The sequence below is a fragment of the Monodelphis domestica genome, chromosome 4, assembly GCF_027887165.1.
Source record: "Monodelphis domestica isolate mMonDom1 chromosome 4, mMonDom1.pri, whole genome shotgun sequence".
NCBI classification, from domain to species: domain Eukaryota; kingdom Metazoa; phylum Chordata; class Mammalia; order Didelphimorphia; family Didelphidae; genus Monodelphis; species Monodelphis domestica.
In genome coordinates this window covers 440,337,890-440,358,491 of record NC_077230.1, presented here as the reverse complement: position 1 = coordinate 440,358,491, position 20,602 = coordinate 440,337,890, and the positions used below count along the sequence as shown (strand labels likewise).

Here is a 20,602-nt window from a genome sequence, read left to right as displayed (position 1 = left end):
CCAACCAAGGTGTACAAGGCCTTAAATGGAAAGGCGCTCCAGGCATTCCACATAGTACTGACCAGTATATGGGAAGAGGAAGACATACCCGCAGAACTCAGAGATGCCTCCATCGTAGCCCTATACAAGAACAAAGGCTCACGAGCAGCCTGTGACAACTACAGAGGCATCTCACTACTCTCCACTGCTGGAAAGATCCTCGCCCGTGTTATACTCAACAGACTCTTGTCATCTGTTTCAGAGCAGAACCTGCCTGAATCAAAATGTGGCTTCCAACCAGATTGCAGCACCATTGACATGGTCTTCACAGTGAGGCAAATGCAGGAAAAATGCCTTGAGCAGAACCTGAGTCTCTACATTGTCTTCATAGACCTGACAAAGGCGTTTGACACAGCAAACAGGGACACATTGTGGGTGATCCTCAGCAAGCTCAGTTGCCCATAAAAATTCGTCAAACTGATCCAGCTCTTTCATGTCGACATGACAGGGGAAGTCCTATCTGGTGGAGAGACTTGCGATCGCTTCAATATCTCCAATGGCGTGAAACAAGGCTGTGACCTTGCTCTGGTACTATTCAACCTATCCTTCACCCAAGTATTACGACATGCTGTGATGGATATAGACCTGGTTGTCTACATCAAATACAGACTGGATGGCTCACTATTTGACCTTTGCAGCCTGACTGCAAAAACAAAGACAACAGAGAGACTCATCCTGGAAGCTCTCTTTGCAGATGACTGTGCTCTCATGGCCCACCAAGAAAATCATCTCCAAACCATTGTGGACAGGTTCTCCACCGCAACAAAACTGTTTGGCCTGACTATCAGCCTCAGCAAAATAGAGGTGCTGTTCCAACCTGCACCAGGGAGGCCAACTAACCAGCCGTGCATTACAATCAATAGCACGCAGCTTTCTAATGTCAACACTTTCAAGTACCTGGGCAGCACCATCGCCAACGACGGGTCCCTAGACCACGAGATTAATGCCAGGATCCAAAAGGCCAGCCAGGCACTTGGGTAGCTGCGCTGCAAAGTCCTCCAACACAGAGGTGTAAGCACTACAACGAAGCTCAAAGTGTATAACACAGTGGTCCTCAGCTCGCTCCTGTAGGTTGTAAGACATGGACACTGTACCGAAAGCACATGAAACAGCTGGAGCAATTCCACCAAAGCTCTCTCCGGTCAATCATGAGGATCCGATGGCAGGACCGAATCATCAACCAGGAAGTCCTCGACAGAGCCAACTCCACCAGCATCGAAGTCCTGGTCCTCAAAACCCAGCTACGATGGTCTGGACACGTCATCCGCATGGACCCACAGCAAATACCAAGACAGGTATTCTATGGTGAACTGTCAGCTGGACTCAGGAAACAAGGCCGACCAAAGAAAAGATTCAAGGATCAGCTAAAGACCAACATGAAGTGGGCTGGCATGACACCAAAGCAACTAGAACTCGCTGCCTCTGACAGAAGCAGCTGGCGAGCCCACATTAACCATGCCGCCACCACCTTTGAAGATGAGCGATATCGATGTCTTGCCGCTGCGCGTGAACACCAGCACCAGGCCACAACTGCACCTCCCGTAACAACTGGCGTCCCATGCCCCATGTGCCACAAACTGTGCACCTCAGCCTCTGGACTCCAAAGCCACATGAGGGTACACCGTAGATGAAACTGCACAAAGACAATAGTCATTCTCGGTCACCGAGAGACTACCACTATACTATAGAGAAATGTAAATTTTAAAAATCTGAGATACCACTATACACCCATCAGAGGGACTAATATGACTAAAAATGAAAAATGACAAAATCCGGAAGGGATATTGGAAATATGAGACACTAAAACACTTTTGATGGAACTGTGTACTGATACAGCCATTATGGAGATAAATATGGAACCATGTCCAAGGGACCATAATACTAGGTATACCATTTGACCCACCAATACCACTACTGGGTGTGTATCCCAAAGAGATCAGAGATAGGGGAAAAGGAGCTATTTGTAGAAAAATATCTTAGCAGTTCTTTTTATAGTGGCAAAGAATTGTAAACTGAGAGGTTGTCCATCAATTGGGGAATGGCTGAATAAGCTGTGATATACAATTGTAATGGAAAATATATATCACTATAAGAAATGATAAACAGAATGAATTCAGAAAAAAACCTGAAAAGACCTCCATGAACTGATACAAAGTAGAGTAAGCAGAATCAGGAGAACAGTGTATACAGTAACAGAAATATTGTACAATGATCAACTATCAGGAATTAGTTATTATAAGCAAAGCAAGGTTCTAAGACAATTTCAATGGATTATGATTTTTTAAAAAATGCTATAAATAGCTAAAGAAGAAGCTGGCAGAATATGATTTCAGATAAAAGAAAGTCACCCTTCACCTTCATGAGTTTTTTATTGTATATGTGATATATGTCTTTAATCATGACATGGAGAATATGTAAATACATAAAGTACCTATGTAACTATATCAGACTATCACCTTGTGGAGGAGGGACAGAGTAAGAGGATTTGAATCACAAAATATCAGAAAACAATTGTCAAAATTTTTTCTACATATAATTGAAAAAAATAAAATTTAATTAAAAAAGTAACTATGTTCCAGGCACTACAAAAAGAATTGAAAACACAAACAGAAATATGAATGCCCATGTCCTTGAGAATCTTACATTGTATAGGTAGAGATAGCATGGTCACATCTAAGTATATTCAATATAGATATGATCAAGAAAACAATGTTGGGGGCTAATAGATAAGGAATCAGAATAATATGAGTTTGAGTTTGAGCTAAGCTTTGAAGAAAAGGAAGAAATCTATAAGGTGGATGTAAAACAGGAGTGAATTACAGGCACTGGGGACATAATTGACACAAAGGACCGGAGATGAGAGGTGGTGTGTCATGTGTTAGAAACAGCAGGAAAGTCAGTTTGGCTGGACTATAGAGTCTGTGAATGAAGTAATCTAGCAAGCCTTTTGATTGGAGTCAGATCAAAAAGGGCTTTAAACATAATTAAAGAATCAGATTATAATGGGAAAAATTACACTGGGTTAAGAATTAAAGGATCTACATTTAAGTCCCCACATTGTCCCTTTATTCCTATGTGACTTATTTGATTGTCATTTCCTCTCCCCATGCCTCAGTTTCCTTATATGTAAAATGAAGGGATGGATTATGCAAGATGACTTCTAAAGTTCTTTTCAGATCTAGTTCAATCATCTATCTATCTATCTATCTATTTATCTATCTATCTATCCATCCATTCATCCATGCATCTCTCTCTCTCTCTCCCTCTCTCTCTCTCTCTCTCTCTCTCTCTCTCTCTCTCTCTCTCTCTCTCTCTCTCTCTCTCTCTCTCTCTCTCTCTCTCTCTCTCTCTCTCTCTCTCTCTCTCTCTCTCTCTCTCTCTCTCTCTCTCTCTCTCTCTCTCTCTCTCTCTCTCTCTCTCTCTCTCCCTCTCTCTCTCTCTCTCTCCCTCTCTCTCTCTCTCTCTCTCTCTTTCTCAACATGTGCATGGATGTATGTATGGAGTAATTTTCCTAGAGGTAAGAGTTAAAGAATCAGATTGTCTCAGTTGACCAAAGGATATCATGGGAATGAGGGCTATAGCTAGAATCTGAGATAATTCCTCCATTTAGTAGGCGATCAAGGAAAAGCAAAAAAGCTGACAATGGAGAAAAAGAAAGCTTTCCAATATTTTCAATGAATGAAGTCTCTTAATCTAGTATTTTAAGATAATGGTGATAATATAGCATGTTACTATTTTATAGCATTCGCATGAATAGTACTGAATAGTTACAGTATAGTAAGGAAGAAAGATGATCTTACAAGAATGAGCAAATTTTACACATCTATTTCATATTTAGCCTGGGGGATGCAAAGAAAAATGATGAAACCTAGTGAAGATTGGTTAAAAAAATAAAGAATTTAAGGATGAAAAGGGAACTCTCAACTCTTGTGTATGTATGTTTAGGCATCTGACAGTCACAATTAGCTCACTTACAGCAGAATGTTGGGTCCTGATCATCTCACCTTCCTGGAGACAAAATGTGATGCCTGGATTGATGGTCTTTGAGTTCAGTCAAATGACTCTTGCATGATTGCCAGTCAGATCCCTTCTGCACTTATCCCAGGTTTTTCCCTTTTAAACCGGATGATTACAGGAAAGTCTCTGCTCCTTGAAGATCTCTGTTTTCTGAACTAAAAAGGGATAGTGGGTTTTGGAGAACAGGTGGAGTAGCTCAGGGCAGCAGAGGCTACACAGAAATCTGACAAATCTGCAAACCCTTTCTTTCTCATTATACCCCAGTTCTCTTCATCTTAGTCTGATCAATTAGCTGATTATCTCCCTTTTTCTAATTTCCAGAGATTGAAAGGAATTGGGAGTTAAAGGGGAAACCTGGGTATTTCTTGATATAGTTAGACTCAAAGCAGGTCATCCAGCATCTGAAAGAGGGCTCTGTGGAATACAAGATAGAAGAGAACTAGCTCTAATTAGCCCCTGTGGATCTGGAAGAGTTGATGAATATACTCCTGGTCCTAGTACTATGTTTTGGAAACAAAAGACTAATAACTGACATCTCTGAGCTTTAATAATGGCTGTTATGTTTGGAGACTCATTGTCTGTTTCAGCTCTAGATTAGATCAAGGAAGAAGGTTAGAGATTATACAGTCAACCCCTTTCATTTTACAGATGAGATAACTGAGGTCCTAGAAGGCTAATTAATTTCAGGAAAAGAGAATATTAGAAATGTAGAGTTTTAATTGGCTTGAAAGATCTATGTCCTCTGTGACAAACTCAAATAGAAATACAGGCACTACATTTGTATAAGGATAGCTGCAGACTGCATATTAACTTATAAATACACAGCTTAATAATATCTATGTTTTGTTGTATTTTTTATTAAAATAAAATAGATTTCCCACTTCACTTTTAATCTGGCTCTGCCACATGTGGGAGTGTTACCAGGCTAAATATTTGACACCATTTTGTCTAGTCCAATTCCTTCATATTTTGGAAGGCAGAGACTCAGGGAAATGATATGACTTGTCCAGGGTTACATACACAGTGTAACATGTACTTGAACTCAGATCTTTAGAGTCTAAATCTACCATACTCTTCACTGAATCACACTTTCCTGTTCCTTAAAGTCCATGAACAAAATGGTATTTTTTTTTTATCAGAGTGAATTTAGATAGACACCTGAAGAAGCAGGAGAAAGGATAAATGAATCTGAAATGTAAGTTTATTCATTTCACAAGGACAATCTAGGTAGTTGAGGCACAGAGACAGATCATTTGTTGACAGCTCTCTGCTTGCTCGTTAGGTCTACTCTGAAAACATGTCTACACCTCAGAATGTATCTGAGAAATATTAGAGAAAAAAAAGGATGAACACCAGATGTTTCCATTAAGAGAATTATTCTTAGATCAGTGTTTGGAACACAAGATGTACGTAATTAATGGACACTGAATAACTGATTATCCGACTCGATAAAACAATGATCATTTTGATATATCTAAGGAGCCAGTGGGACACTGAGGTGAAAAATCAAGGTTCACTAGACACCAGCACTGCGTCTCACAATGACTCGTTTTCATATTTGAAATAGACACTCCACACCAGACTTCCTCTTTTTATCCTCGTAAAGTCTGATCTCAAAACGTCTCTTAGTGCTACGTTGTGGTTTGACACATCATCCATTTCCCAGCAAACGTTTGATGCCCAGAATAAATACCAGAAACTGACTGATCTAGTGATTGCTGCTGTCTGGAAATGCATCTGCCCCCTTTAGAGTGTACGACTTTGTGTGTGAAAGGAAGGAAGTGCGTTATAGCCTCAATCATCTCAGATCAACACGGGTCACTGCACTGGACCAGACTTCTGCTGACTTGTAGAATTCTCTTTCATTTAATGGCTGCAGACTCTTCCATGTTGTTCCAAAGTGTCTCTTGCTTTTTACTGTGTATCAAATCTGGCAACTTGCTCCCCTTTTAAAATGTTTCTTATTTCTCAGTCCTTTCGGTATAAGAGATTATTACACGATTACAAAGTTTCCAGGATCATTGCCTTAACCATCGAGGATACAACCTGTTTCCAGATTTTCACCACAACAAATTGTGTGGCTATGAAAGCAGGGTAACTAACCACTTAGCTCTTGACATCAGCTGTATTGCTATACTCTGAATTTTCAGGTCCTTCCTTCTGGCCTGCAGGAGAACTCAGGGTGCTCCTTGAGAACAGGAACTATGTTGGGGCTTTTCTATTGCATTTTTAGTACTTAGTAGTGCCTTGGAACATAGTAAGAATTTGACACAGTTGGTGGCAGCTGGACTTGAAATCAGGAAGACCCAAGCTCAATTTTTGCCACAGAACCTAGACTTTTTATCCTCTGTTTGCCTTCATTTCTACTCAGTTAATAACCTTACAGTTATTATAAAGAATAAATGAGATAAATATTGATTTTTAAAAGCATCACTTTGCACATTGCTTGGCACATAGTAGGTACTATATAAATGCTTATTTTCTTAATTTAATACATTCTTTTTAAGTACCAGAGGCAGCTGGGTAGTTCAGTGGATTGAGAGACAGGCCTAGAGATGGGAGTTCAAATCTGGCCTCAGACACTTCCCAGCTGTGTGACCCTGGGCAAGTCATTTGACTCCCATTGCCTAGCCCTTACCACTCTTCTGTCTTGGAGCCAATACACAGTATTAATCCCAAGATGGAAGGTAAGGAAGGTAAATAAATTTTTTTCAAAGTGCCTTTTAAATGTCTTTGCTATTATAAAATGATTTTGAATTCATTGTGGTTCTCCTGATTACCTTGACATTTTTCTAGCCTTTCCTGTATTGGGGTTCCGTGAGCTGAACTCATACTTCAGTGATGGATTTTTTTTTTTTTAATAAACCCTTACCTTCCGTCTTGGAGTCAATACTGTGTATTGGCTCCAAGGCAGAAGAGTGGTAAGGGCTAGGCAATGGGGGTCAAGTGACTTGCCCAGGGTCACACAGCTGGGAAGTGGCTGAAGCCAGATTTGAACCTAGGACCTCCCATCTCTAGGACTGGTTCTCAATCCACTGAGCTACCCAGCTGCCCCCCAGTGATGGATTTTTATCAAGTTTGGAGACCTTCTGTTTCTGGACACTCACTCCCCCTCTATTTTCCCGTCCTAATATTCTCTATAAATGACTTCTGGGGTCTAGAGTACAACATCTCTGTACTTCCATCTCTTTCTTTTTTCCAATAAAAGATCTGACCACGCAGACTCTGTGACATGATGGCTGCCAGGGTTATTGTGCATTTTTCTCTTATGTTAAGGCATATAAAGTGAGGATTGGGCTGTGCTGGCAGGAATTAAGCACAGCCACTCAAATACTGTTCTGTGTGCAGTGCACCTCTTAGGCAAGGGGTTGACTCTGAGGAAGACTGACTCCTCCATTCAAGCAGAACCTCAAAGAATGGGAAAAGTCATCAAAGATGCCCCAGGAGGCTATTCTTCTTTTCACTACTTTGAGGTTTCAAACAAAGCTTCTGACTGCTGTAAGTCTCAGGTATTTCTCAATGTCTCCCACCTACCTTCTTAGTTTTCTTTATGTGCCTCAAGGAAGACAAGAGTCATTATATGGTCGTCACCGACATTCTTCCCATGAGGTTCTCTAATGTTTGGGAGCTGTAGATCTTACATGCAGTGATTTTTTCATAGTCTTGATGGGCAATCTGCTCATTATTCTTGTCAGCATCATTGACCAGCACCACCCCACTGCCTTGTACTTCCTCCTGAGGCATTTGTCTTTCATGGACCTTTGCTACATCTCTATCACAGTGCCCAAGTCTAGTCTTACTTCTTTGACCCATAGCAATTCCATTTCTGTCCCTGAAAGTATTATCCAGATTTATTGCTTTGTTTTATTAGCTGGTTCTGAGCTTCTGGTTTGGTTCACAGTCATGTCCTATGATTGATAGGCAACCATCTGTCACCTCCTCCACCATGAGGCCCTGATGAGCAGAGGAGCCTGTGGGCAGAGGGCAACTGAAATAGGTGGGCATTATAGACGGTAACATTTGTCTAAGTGATCTATCAAGTTTGGATACACCACTCAGAGGGTAGGCCTGAAACACAGCTTGTAGGCCCCAAATGCTATCTCACTAGTTTACAAAATAGTCAAAACATTAATTGAGGTTTATTAATAATCAAGTAAAGTGGAAGGGAGGAGGACCAGGAACAAGGAGTCCCTAAGCTTTAAAATCTCACAAGAGACCGTCTTCAAAGTTCTTCTGGCTGCCTTCCTTTATTCCCTCTGTTGATAAAACCCATGCTCTCTAGCTTATCTGACCTAATTGGTCCTCAAAATTACTGGTAGACTGTTTAAAGCCTGCCAAAAGAAGATAGCTTGAACTCTTGGTGAGTTCACCCTTGGGCCTTTCCCACAGACAGGTTTCACTGAATTCTGACAGTTTTCTCTCAGCTGTCAAGAAATACTTAGGACACAAGATCTCACAGGAACACAGGTAGATGGAAATGTGAAGACAAGGATTGACAGGATCTCCCACCACGTTATCATGATCTCAGGATAGCTGGACAACAGCAAAGCAGGAACATTTGGCTCTCAGAGAGGAGGTAAGTGAACTCCCACAAGGCTCAGACAGATCAAGCCACAGGAAGTTACCTCTCAGATCTCCCTGAAGGACAGGAACAACAACTCCTCAACTGTCTCAGTATGTCCAGTTTTAACTCTTCCCCAAGCTCTAGAACATCCCTTTCAGTTTACATGCCCTTTCTGGAGGTGTGAACCTCCGAGAAACACTCATTATCTTGAGACTCCTTTCCCCTGACTGATGCCTTAGAATTTCTACCTGGCTCAGAGGAAGCTGGAGCTTTCTCCCTCTTTCTCTCTCCTTTTCTCTCTTTCTTAATATCTTCCTCTATTGTAAAAAATAAACTACCATTAATTCCATTTACTGGAGTAATTCATTTTGGGATTTAGAAATTAATCCCTGGTGACTACCAATTAAATATTCAGTCAAACCATAAAATTTAACAGTTTCACCATGTTGACAGTGATCACTGGCACCAGATAGCCATCTCTGTCATGGTGGCTTTTTACTGGACTCCTTGGAAGAGTCTCTATCTCCACCAGAACAGAACCAGAATGAATCGAAGAGATTACAGGCAATCTTGTACCCCTAACTTGTTGAGATCCATTATTCTGGGTTGAAACATTATTCTGGAGGCTGGGTTCTTCAGGTTTTATTGCATTTGCTTTCATCTGCAGTGTTCGTTGGGAATAATGTTTGCTGGGTCATCTTTCAAAGGACGTTGACCTTCTTGCTTTATTTTTTGTGTGTTCTGATACTCGGTTTTCCCACTGTATCTGAATTGTGAACCTAAACAAATAAATCCTGATCAATTGGACCCCTTTTGTATGGGTGCTCTGAGACAGAAGAAGGCATGATGCTCCATAGCACATTTCCATAAAGGTTTGCAAGCTTTTGGGTGTTCTAGTCTAAAGACAAATGTGTGCTCCTGTTATTTGCCCTGTTCATCATCTTCCACAATGAACGAAGTTAATTTCTTTTTCTTGAAGTCCAATCTAGTAATTTTGGACCAAATTTTGTTTTTTTCCTTCAAATACTAGGATTCATGTTGGGGTGAGTCCTAAACTATAATCATTTTTCTCTCAAGCCTTTACTATGTGCATTTCCACTCCATACATTTCTAGCCATTTGGTAGTTGGTCTCAGCCTCTGCTGGTGTTTGACCCCTGTACTCCTTCCATTTCTCAAAAATGGCTAGTTCCATCTCTTCTGTTTGAATGGGCCAGACACTTGTCTGAATTCAGACATGAGGTCAGGGCCATGCTCAGAAGGATCCTAGTCACAAAGTTCAGCTTGTAATGTATAAGATGCCAATTGGACTGCTGTGTGAAAGGGACATTCCAATTTTCCACTGAGAATATCTTGTTTGAACTGAAGAACAAATAAACACCTTGTCAGCTCTTCATGAACATTGTTTGGTTCTGAGGAGTAAAACTTAATATGGAGGTGAAGACAATATGGTGAACCAATTTTTACTTGTTTTTAATGCTTTTTGTACTGCCCAACCAATGTGTCACTTGCACTGAATCCATGAATCTCAGTCCAAAGTAGTCACTTTCAATCAAGTCCAGATGGTAGATGATCTGGTCAAAGAGAGCCCATCCTTTGGCTTTTTTCAGAAGATCCACACTAACATCAGTTCCATGTAGCAGTGACACCCTACAGGTAATAATAGATTTGGCGTCTCCAGCTGCAGGAATGTGTGTAGCAGCTTGCTAGGTTTCTCTTAGATGTTCCTTCTCATCATGCTTTTGCATTGACCGGTGCCCAAGTGTTTGTTATAAAAAACTTAGCATCTTCTTTTGCTGGTGGTAGCAGCCAAGGTCATGACTAATGAGTCCAAAGAGGCAATGGCACAAGTGGTGGGGTGGGGAGCAAGAAGATACTGGGCCCTGTAAAGATGAATTTAGACTTGTGACTTAAAATCTAGATTTAATTGGTCACCAGGGGAAATCCCAAATAAAATACCCAAGTCAGTCTGGAAATTTATGGTGATTTAATTAATATAGTGCAAAGAAAATTAAGAAGAAGGGAGAAGGATAGGGTGTAGGATTTCTCCCGCCCAGCTTGTGCCAGGGGGAAGATTAGAGGCTTTAGGTGTAAAGACAATTTTAGTGTTTTGACTTAAATCTAAAAATGATTGGTCACCAGGGAAAATTCCCAAATAATAAAATACCCAAGTCAGCTAGGAATTATGGAGAATTTAATTAATATAGAGAGAAGGAATTAAAGAGAGAGAGAGGGAGAGAAAAGAGAGAGAGACAGAGAGAGATAGAGAGAGAGAGAAGGGGGTGAGAGAGAGAGAGAGAGAGAGAGAGAGAGAGAGAGAGAGAGAGAGAGAGAGAAAGAGAGAGAGAGAGAGAGAGAGAGAGAGAGAGAGAGAGAGAGAGAGAGAGAGAGAGAGAGAGAGAGAGAGAGAGAGAGAGAGAGAGAGAGAGAGAGAGAGAGAGAGAGAGAGAGAGAGAGAGAATTAATTTAAATTGCTCTGGTTCAGACTGAGTCAGGCAGTAGTTAAAGGCCTTGGCCAAAGTGGTGTCCCTGAGCATAAGGGTAAGGGAGTCAGTCTTATCACTTACCATGAGACCGTCTCCAAGCTGGGTTCCAGTCCTCCATTGAACTCAGTCTCCTGAACTGAGTTCAGAATCAACCATCTCTGAACTGAATTCCCTAAACTGACTTTTTACCCCTCCTTTTAAAGAAATTTTCTCTTCTGTCACCTCCCCTAAATTTTCACATCTACCAATGAGAGTAGACATTTTTTCCAGGACTGCGCATTCTTAGTTCTCACCACTCTTTAGTTCTCACCTTCTCTGGTTAGATTATATCTTCTAAGGTACTTCACACTTCTTTGTTAAGCTTACCTTTTGCGAGTTACTTGACCTTTTTGAGATTAATTTAACCTTTACAGGTACTTAACACCTTTTTGTATTAGATCTAAAAATAGACCTAGCTTATGGTTCTGGCTTCACTGTAAGGTATGAGTTAAGTACCTTCATTGTTCAATCAGGAGTTTACAAATTTATCTTACCCTAAAGTATGTCTAAGTATGGGTGGAGTAATGTAAAGTTCCTAAGACATTCCTGATTCTTCTTAGACCAAGTATCCATTGTTAAATAAGGAAATAGCTAAATCAAATCTTCTAAAGTACAGTTTGAGTAGTTTTTAAGATTCACATAGAAAGGCAAGGCTTTGGAGAGTAAAGGAGGAAGCAATCAGCTTGAACTCCAAGAGGGCTCAGCCAAGATACCTGAACCTGAATTAACTCAAGGGCTAACTCACCGCCAAAACCCAGACAAATAACTGTCACCATGCCAAGATGTTGGAATGCTTAGCACGCTGCCAGCCAGAGCCACCTCTCAGGGGAAAAAGAGACAGACAAGAGGAAGCCCCACAAAAAAGAAACCTAGATGATTTTACCTCCCTTTCCTGTGTCTCCTCTGCACCTATCATAGCCTAAGCTTGACTTAGGACAGCCCAGGGGTCTGTCAGCTTTTTCTGATTTGTTAATTTCTCTATCAAAGGCCATCCTCCTAAACACACAATCTTCAAGCATGGTTACAGATATTCCCTATTTTTTAGATAAAGTAGGGTGGAAAAATACAAAGTTCCTAAAACATCCTTGATTTTGTTAGACTAAGCATCTTCATTGTTACAAATCAGGAGATAGCTAAATCCAATCTTCACAGCCCAGAGCAGCTAGCTCCACTCCAGGTGGGGGTCCTGACTGTTCAGGTCCAGGCCACCTGTGGGCGGTGGCTTCTCCTCAGGGACTCCAAAAAATAGTGACCTCAGCCAGTGGTGGGAGCACATTAATCCCCCTGGGAGAACCTGTGCCTCCCCCCCCCCATTTTAAGGAGTTCCCCAAGTCTCATGCTTCTTTTGTATGAGATAATTATTTAATTTTACCTATTAACCATTTTTTTGGCTCATTCCACTTTATTCAACTTTACCCTAAGACTTCTATCTATATATGCTCATTAAAACTTCCTTAGTATGTATGTCATTCTTAAGGATTACAAATAATATTTCCCCATATGAGAAGTCAACAGTTTGACCTCATTAAATTTCTTATAATTGATCTTTCAAGTACTTTCTTATGTTTTGTCTGATTCGTGTAGATTAAGTGGTCTGATTGGTTTTTATCTTTTCACCAAGAATACATGAAAATCCTTTAATTATTTATAGATATTCTACAATTATATGCAGATTTGCTAGGTAGTTTATTCTTGGTTGTAAGCCCAGCTCCTTTGTTCTTTGAAATATTATAGTTCATATCCTTTATTATTTGTATATAGAAGTTGCTAAGTCTGGTGTTATCTTGACTGAAGCTCCACAGGATTGAAATCCTTTCTAATTGCTTATGGTATTTTCTCCTTAACCAAGGAACTATGAAATGTAACTAATGTCCATACATTTTCATCTTAAGATCTCTTTCTGATGGTAATTAGTGGATTCTTTAATTTCTATTTTGCCTTTTAGTTCTAAAACTTCAAGTAAATTTCCTTAATAATTTCTTGAAATATAATGTCTAGACTTTTTGATAATGTCTTACAGATTGTCCAACAATTCTCATAGTCTCTCCAATCTGTTTTCTAAGGCAGTTATTTTTATAATAAGGTGTTTTACATTTTCTTCTTTTTATTTTGTTTTATTTTTTCTTAAGAAGTTTTTCTTATTATCTTAAGAAGTCATTAGCTTCCCCTTGACTAATTCTATTTTTTTAAACCTTTAAATCCTTACCTTCTATCTTGAAATCATTATTGTGTATTGGTTCCCAGTCAGAAGAGTGATAAGGGCTAGGCAATGGGAGTTAAGTGACTTTCCCAGGGTAATAACTAGGAAGTATCTAACAGACTTTTCATCTGTAACTGTGGCTCTCAATCTACTGATCCACCCAACCACCCCCCAAATTCTAATTTTTAAAGTGTTATTTTCTTCAGTAAATTTTTAGATCTTTTTCCAGTTCTAATTCTAATTATTGGACTTTATTTGAGATATGCCTTTTTGTAAAGGGTGAAATTATGGTTGAGACTGAAAAAAAATCTAAATTTAAGTGGTCACCAAGGGAAATCCCCAATAATAAAATACTCAAGTCAGCTTCCAAAATTTATGGTGATTTAATTGATATAGTAGAGGAGATTTTAAGAAGAAGGGAGAAGGAAAGGGTGAAGGAGGAAGGAATCAACCTGATTCCTGAATTCTGATTCATCACCCACTATTGCACACATGAGTCATAGACCTCCCCCACTCAAGTCAGAGTTGGGTGTATATGCTTTTGATGATTAAATCTAAAAAATGGGCAAGGGAGAGTTAATTTAATCTTCACAGTATCCATTCTTGTTCAAAGTCACACCAGTTTTGAAGACTTTCATCTTTAGTCAAAAGAATAGGCTTGATGGAATGACTTAAACTGCAACTTATTGATTGAGATTTTTTTCATCGAAATTTTAATTATATTAAGTTATCAGAAGATCTTAGCTGTTACATTATGTGTGGCAGGGTGACATATGATTTATTCAAATAGTTCTGCCTTTGCTTATAAATGAAGTCAATATAGCTGGACTAAGATCAGCAATAGATTGGCCACTGGATGAAAGTTAGACAATGGAAATTGACAGGGAATCAATACCTTGAGCTTTAGGATCTAGGATTGTGCTATAGTAAAATGTTGGTCTTATCTGTAATCCTAAATATTAGGCTAGCACAACAGAAGCTATTCCTTTTGCCTCATGGACATAGAGGTGAAAATCTTTATCATAGTTTGGAATTCCTGGAGCTGGAGCTGGTAGAATAGTTTACTTTAGTTGAGACAAAGGTGTAGGTATTCTTTTGTAAGTTTTAATGGCTCTTCAACATCATTTTTTGTCAGACCTGTTGAGGCATTTAGAGATGTTGGAATTTCCTATGACATATTTTTGAGAGAACTCTGCCATCCCTAGGAATGCCCTAAGTTGTTTCTTGGTTCTTGGGATTCCTAGCTTTTGTATACTGGCTATTCTATAGTTAGAGATTTTTCTGGTGCTATTTTCAGAGATAAAGCCTAGATATTCAACTTTTGGAAGGACCCACTGTGGCTTTTTCTTTGAGACCTTATGCTCTCTTTTATATAGCTCTATTAGCAATCTTTTTGAGTCTTCTAAATATTTTTTAGGATCTGGTGAAGCAAGGAGCACATCATCCACATAGCTCACTAGTTTACTATGTTTGACCTCTATGGATTCCAGGTCTCTTTTTAACAGCTGACAGAATATTGATGTACTTTTGCAACAATTCTGAACTAAATGTGTCCAGCAGAACTTGATTTTTTCCCACTGAAATGCAAAAATATTCTGGCTGGGAGGACTTCCGGTTAAGATGGCGGCTTAGAGAAAGCTAAAGCTCAGATCTCCGGAAAATCCTTCCCACCGATCTCAAACTATAAGCTCCTAAGGCGCCGAAATTCAAAACGATCAACAGCACAGACCCTGGGAACCCTCCTCCTGAACCTGGACCCGGTTCAAAAGGTACGGCTCCCCTCAAAAGCCAGAACCCGAGATCACTCGGACCTCAGGGGTAGGAGCGCAGAGTCCAAGGCTCCCGGAAGCCGCAGCCCGGCCGGGTTCAGAGAGCAGGGTCCTCGGAACAACAACCCCCAGGGCCTTCTACCCGAGTCCCGGTGAAAGTTACTGCCTGGGGCTTCCGCTGCAGAGAGCTGGTCGAAACAACAGCAACCCTCAGGGTGGGCAAGACAGCCTCAAGGGCTGGATCCTGCTATCCAAGTCTCAGTGAAAGTCCTCACCCTCGGAGCTTGGGGAAGCTGCAGCCCATCCCCCTGCAGGCCAACGAAACAGCCTCACTGCCAGCGATTCTGAAGGCAACTTCCAGAAAGCGAGCCGGGGGAGAGTGTGGCCTCGTGGTCTGACCCTTCCATTCCAGTTCCAGTGAGGCATATTCAGTTTAACCCAGGGAAAGCTCATAGAACCAACATCTGCCCAGGACTAAAGCCTCTGATCACCAGACAGAGATAAGAAAAGCTAATCCTCCACATTCAGAGATGACAAACTCCACAGAAGCACAGAAGCCCCAAAATACCAAGAAAAATAAGAATAAAGGGGCAACTTTGGACACATTCTATGGAGCCAAAATACAAAATACAGAGCATATAGAAGAAGATATACAAGAAAATTCTCCAAAATCTTCCAAAGGAAATAGAAACTCTCCACAAACCCATGAAGAATTTGAATCAGAAATGACCAAAAAGATGGAAGCCCTCTGGGAGGAAAAGTGGGAAATAATGCAAAAGAAATTCATGCATCTACAAAACCAGTTTGACCAAACTGTAAAAGAAAACCAGGCTTTAAAGCAAGAACTAATAAAGCAAAGCCAAAACACCAAGAAATTAGAAGAGAACATAAAATATCTCACCGACAAAGTGATAGATCTGGAAAATAGAGGGAGAAGAGAAAATTTAAGAATAATTGGACTCCCAGAAAAGCCAGAAATAAACACCAAACTGGACATGGTGATACAAGATATAATCAAAGAAAATTGCCCAGAGATTCTAGAACAAGGGGGCAATACAGCCACTGACAGAGCTCACAGAACACCTTCTACACTAAACCCCCAAAAGACAACTCCCAGGAATGTAATTGCCAAATTCCAAAGCTATCAAACAAAAGAAAAAATCCTACAGGAAGCCAGAAAAAGACAATTTAGATATAAAGGAATGCCAATCAGGGTCACACAAGACCTTGCAAGTTCTACTCTGAATGATCGTAAGGCATGGAACATGATCTTCAGAAAGGCAAGAGAGCTGGGTCTCCAACCAAGAATCAGCTACCCAGCAAAACTGACTATATACTTCCAAGGGAAAGTATGGGCATTCAACAAAATAGAAGACTTCCAACTTTTTGCAAAGAAAAGACCAGAGCTCTGTGGAAAGTTTGATACCGAAAATCAAAGAGCAAGGAATACCTGAAAAGGTAAATATTAAGGAAAGGGGAAAAATGTTATCTTCTTCTTTTACTCAAACTCTCTTCTATAAGGACTACATTTATATCAATCTATGTATACTAACATGTGGGGAAAATGTAATGTATAAATAGGGGGTAAAGAAAGACCAAATAGAATAATGGTTCTCACACAAAGATTCACATGGGAAGGGGAGAGGAAGAAAACTCCTATAAGAAGGAGAGGAAGAGGGGGGGGGGGGCGTTTACTTAAACCTCAATCTCAGGGAAATCAACTCTGAGAGGGAAAAACATCCAGATCCATTGGGATCTTGAATTCTATCTTACCCAACAAGGGTAAGGAGAAGGGAAAACCAAGGGGGGGAGGGGGAGAGGGAGAACAAAAAGGGAGGGAAAGAGAGAGGGGAGGGGGAGGGAAGAAAAAGGGAGGGACTAAAAAGGGAAACATCAAGGGAGGGGACAAGGGGCACTGATTCAAAGTAAATCACTGGACTAAAAGGTAGAGCCGAAGAAGAAAAGGTTAGAATTAGGGAAGGCAATCAAAATGCCAGGGAGTCCACAAATGACAATCATAACTTTGAACGTGAATGGGATGAACTCACCCATAAAACGTAGACGAATAGCAGAATGGATTAGAATCCAAAACCCTACCATATGTTGTCTTCAAGAAACACACATGAGGCGGGTTGACACCCACAAGGTCAGAATTAAAGGATGGAGTAAGACCTTCTGGGCCTCAACTGATAGAAAGAAGGCAGGAGTGGTAATCATGATATCTGATAAAGCCAATGCAAAAATAGACCTGATCAAAAGGGATAGGGAAGGTAATTATATTTTGTTAAAAGGGACTCTAGACAATGAGGAAATATCATTAATCAACATGTATGCACCAAATAATATAGCACCCAAATTTCTAATGGAGAAACTAGGCGAATTGAAGGAAGAAATAGACAATAAAACCATACTAGTGGGAGACTTAAACCAACCATTATCAAATTTAGATAAATCAAATCAAAAAATAAATAAGAAAGAGGTAAAAGAAGTGAATGAAATCTTAGAAAAATTAGAATTAATAGACATATGGAGAAAAATAAATAGGGATAAAAAGGAATACACCTTCTTCTCAGCACCACATGACACATTCACAAAAATTGACCATACATTAGGTCACAGAAACATAGCACACAAATGCAAAAAAGCAGAAATAATGAATGCGGCCTTCTCAGATCACAAGGCAATAAAAATAATGATTAGTAATGGTACATGGAAAACCAAATCTAAAACCAATTGGAAATTAAACAATATGATACTCCAAAACCGTTTAGTTAAAGAAGAAATCATAGAAACAATTAATAATTTCATCGAGGAAAATGACAATGGCGAAACATCCTTTCAAACCTTTTGGGGTGCAGCCAAAGCGGTAATCAGAGGTAAATTCATATCCCTGAATGCTTATATTAACAAACAAGGGAGAGCAGAGATCAATCAATTGGAAATGCAAATGAAAAAACTCGAAAGCGATCAAATTAAAAACCCCCAGCAGAAAACCAAATTAGAAATCCTAAAAATTAAGGGAGAAATTAATAAAATCGAAAGTGATAGAACTATTGATTTAATAAATAAGACAAGAAGCTGGTACTTTGAAAAAACAAACAAAATAGACAAAGTACTGGTCAATCTAATTAAAAAAAGGAAGGAAGAAAAGCAAATTCACAGCATTAAAGATGAAAAGGGGGACAGCACCTCCAATGAAGATGAAATTAAGGCAATCATTAGAAATTACTTTGCCCAATTATATGGCAATAAATACACCAATTTAGGAGAAATGGATGAATATATACAAAAATACAAACTGCCTAGACTAACAGAAGAGGAAATAGAATCCTTAAATAATCCCATATCAGAAATTGAAATCCAACAAGCCATCAACGAACTTCCTAAGAAAAAATCCCCAGGGCCTGATGGATTCACCTGTGAATTCTATCAAACATTCAGAAAACAGTTAATCCCAATACTATACAAACTATTTGACATAATAAGCAAAGAGGGAGTTCTACCAAACTCCTTTTACGACACAAACATGGTACTGATTCCAAAACCAGGCAGGTCAAAAACAGAGAACGAAAACTATAGACCAATCTCCCTAATGAATATAGATGCAAAAATCTTAAATAGGATACTAGCAAAAAGACTCCAGCAAGTGATCAGAAGGATCATTCACCATGATCAAGTAGGATTCATACCAGGGATGCAGGGCTGGTTCAACATTAGGAAAACCATCCACACAATTGACCACATCAACAAGCAAACTAGCAAGAACCACATGATTATCTCAATAGATGCAGAAAAAGCCTTTGATAAAATACAACACCCATTCCTATTAAAAACACTAGAAAGCATAGGAATAGAAGGGTCATTCCTAAAAATAATAAACAGTATATATCTAAAACCAACAGCTAATATCATCTGCAATGGGGATAAACTAGATGCATTCCCAATAAGATCAGGAGTGAAACAAGGATGCCCATTATCACCTCTACTATTTGACATTGTACTAGAAACACTAGCAGTAGCAATTAGAGAAGATAAAGGAACTGAAGGCATCAAAATAGGCAAGGAGGAGACCAAGTTATCACTCTTTGCGGATGACATGATGGTCTACTTAAAGAATCCTAGAGATTCAACCAAAAAGCTAATTGAAATAATCAACAACTTTAGCAAAGTTGCAGGATACAAAATAAACCCACATAAATCATCAGCTTTTCTATATATCTCCAACACAGCTCAGCAGCAAGAACTAGAAAGAGAAATCCCATTCAAAATCACCTTAGACAAAATAAAATACCTAGGAATCTACCTCTCAAGACAAACATAGGAACTATATGAACACAACTACAAAACACTCGCCACACAACTAAAACTAGACTTGAGCAAATGGAAAAACATTAACTGCTCATGGATAGGACGAGCCAATATAATAAAAATGACCGTCCTACCCAAACTTATTTATCTATTTAGTGCCATACCCATTGAACTACCAAAATACTTCTTCACTGATTTAGAAAAAACCATAACAAAGTTCATTTGGAAGAACAAAAGATCAAGGATATCCAGGGAAATAATGAAAAAAAAAACACATATGATGGGGGCCTTGCAGTCCCTCACCTAAAACTATATTACAAAGCAGCAGTCATCAAAACAATTTGGTACTGGCTAAGAAACAGAAAGGAAGATCAGTGGAACAGACTGGGGGAAAGCGACCTCAGCAAGACAGTATACGATAAACCCAAAGATCCCAGCTTTTGGGACAAAAATCCACTATTCGATAAAAACTGCTGGGAAAATTGGAAGACAGTGTGGGAGAGACTAGGAATAGATCAACACCTCACACCCTACACCAAGATAAATTCAAAATGGGTGAGTGACTTAAACATAAAGAAGGAAACCATAAGTAAATTGGGTAAACACAGAATTGTATACATGTCAGACCTTTGGGAGGGGAAAGGCTTTAAAACCAAGCAAGATATAGAAAGAATCACAAAATGTAAAATAAATAATTTTGACTACATCAAACTAAAAAGCTTTTGTAGAAACAAAACCAATGTAACTAAAATCAGAAGGGAAACAACAAATTGGGAAAAAATCTTCATAGAAACCTCTGACAAAGGTTTAATTACTCATATTTATAATGAGCTAAATCAATTGTACAAAAAATCAAGCCATTCTCCAATTGATAAATGGGCAAGGGAAATGGATAGGCAGTTCTCAGATAAAGAAATCAAAACTATTAACAAGCACATGAGGAAGTGCTCTACATCTCTTATAATCAGAGAGATGCAAATCAAAACAACTCTGAGGTATCACCTCACACCTAGCAGATTGGCTAACATTACAGCAGGGGAAAGTAATGAATGCTGGAGAGGATGTGGCAAAGTAGGGACATTAATTCATTGCTGGTGGAGTTGTGAATTGATCCAACCATTCTGGAGGGGAATTTGGAACTATGCCCAAAGGGCGACAAAAGAATATCTACCCTTTGACCCA

General features: G+C 39.5%; 1 pseudogene; it reads right to left on the bottom strand.

Moving 5' to 3' along the window:
- Nucleotides 1-7,923: 7,923 nt before the first annotated feature.
- LOC100027153 (band 4.1-like protein 5) lies at nt 7,924-10,405 on the bottom strand (annotated as a pseudogene).
- Between the last annotated feature and the right edge of the window lie 10,197 nt (nt 10,406-20,602).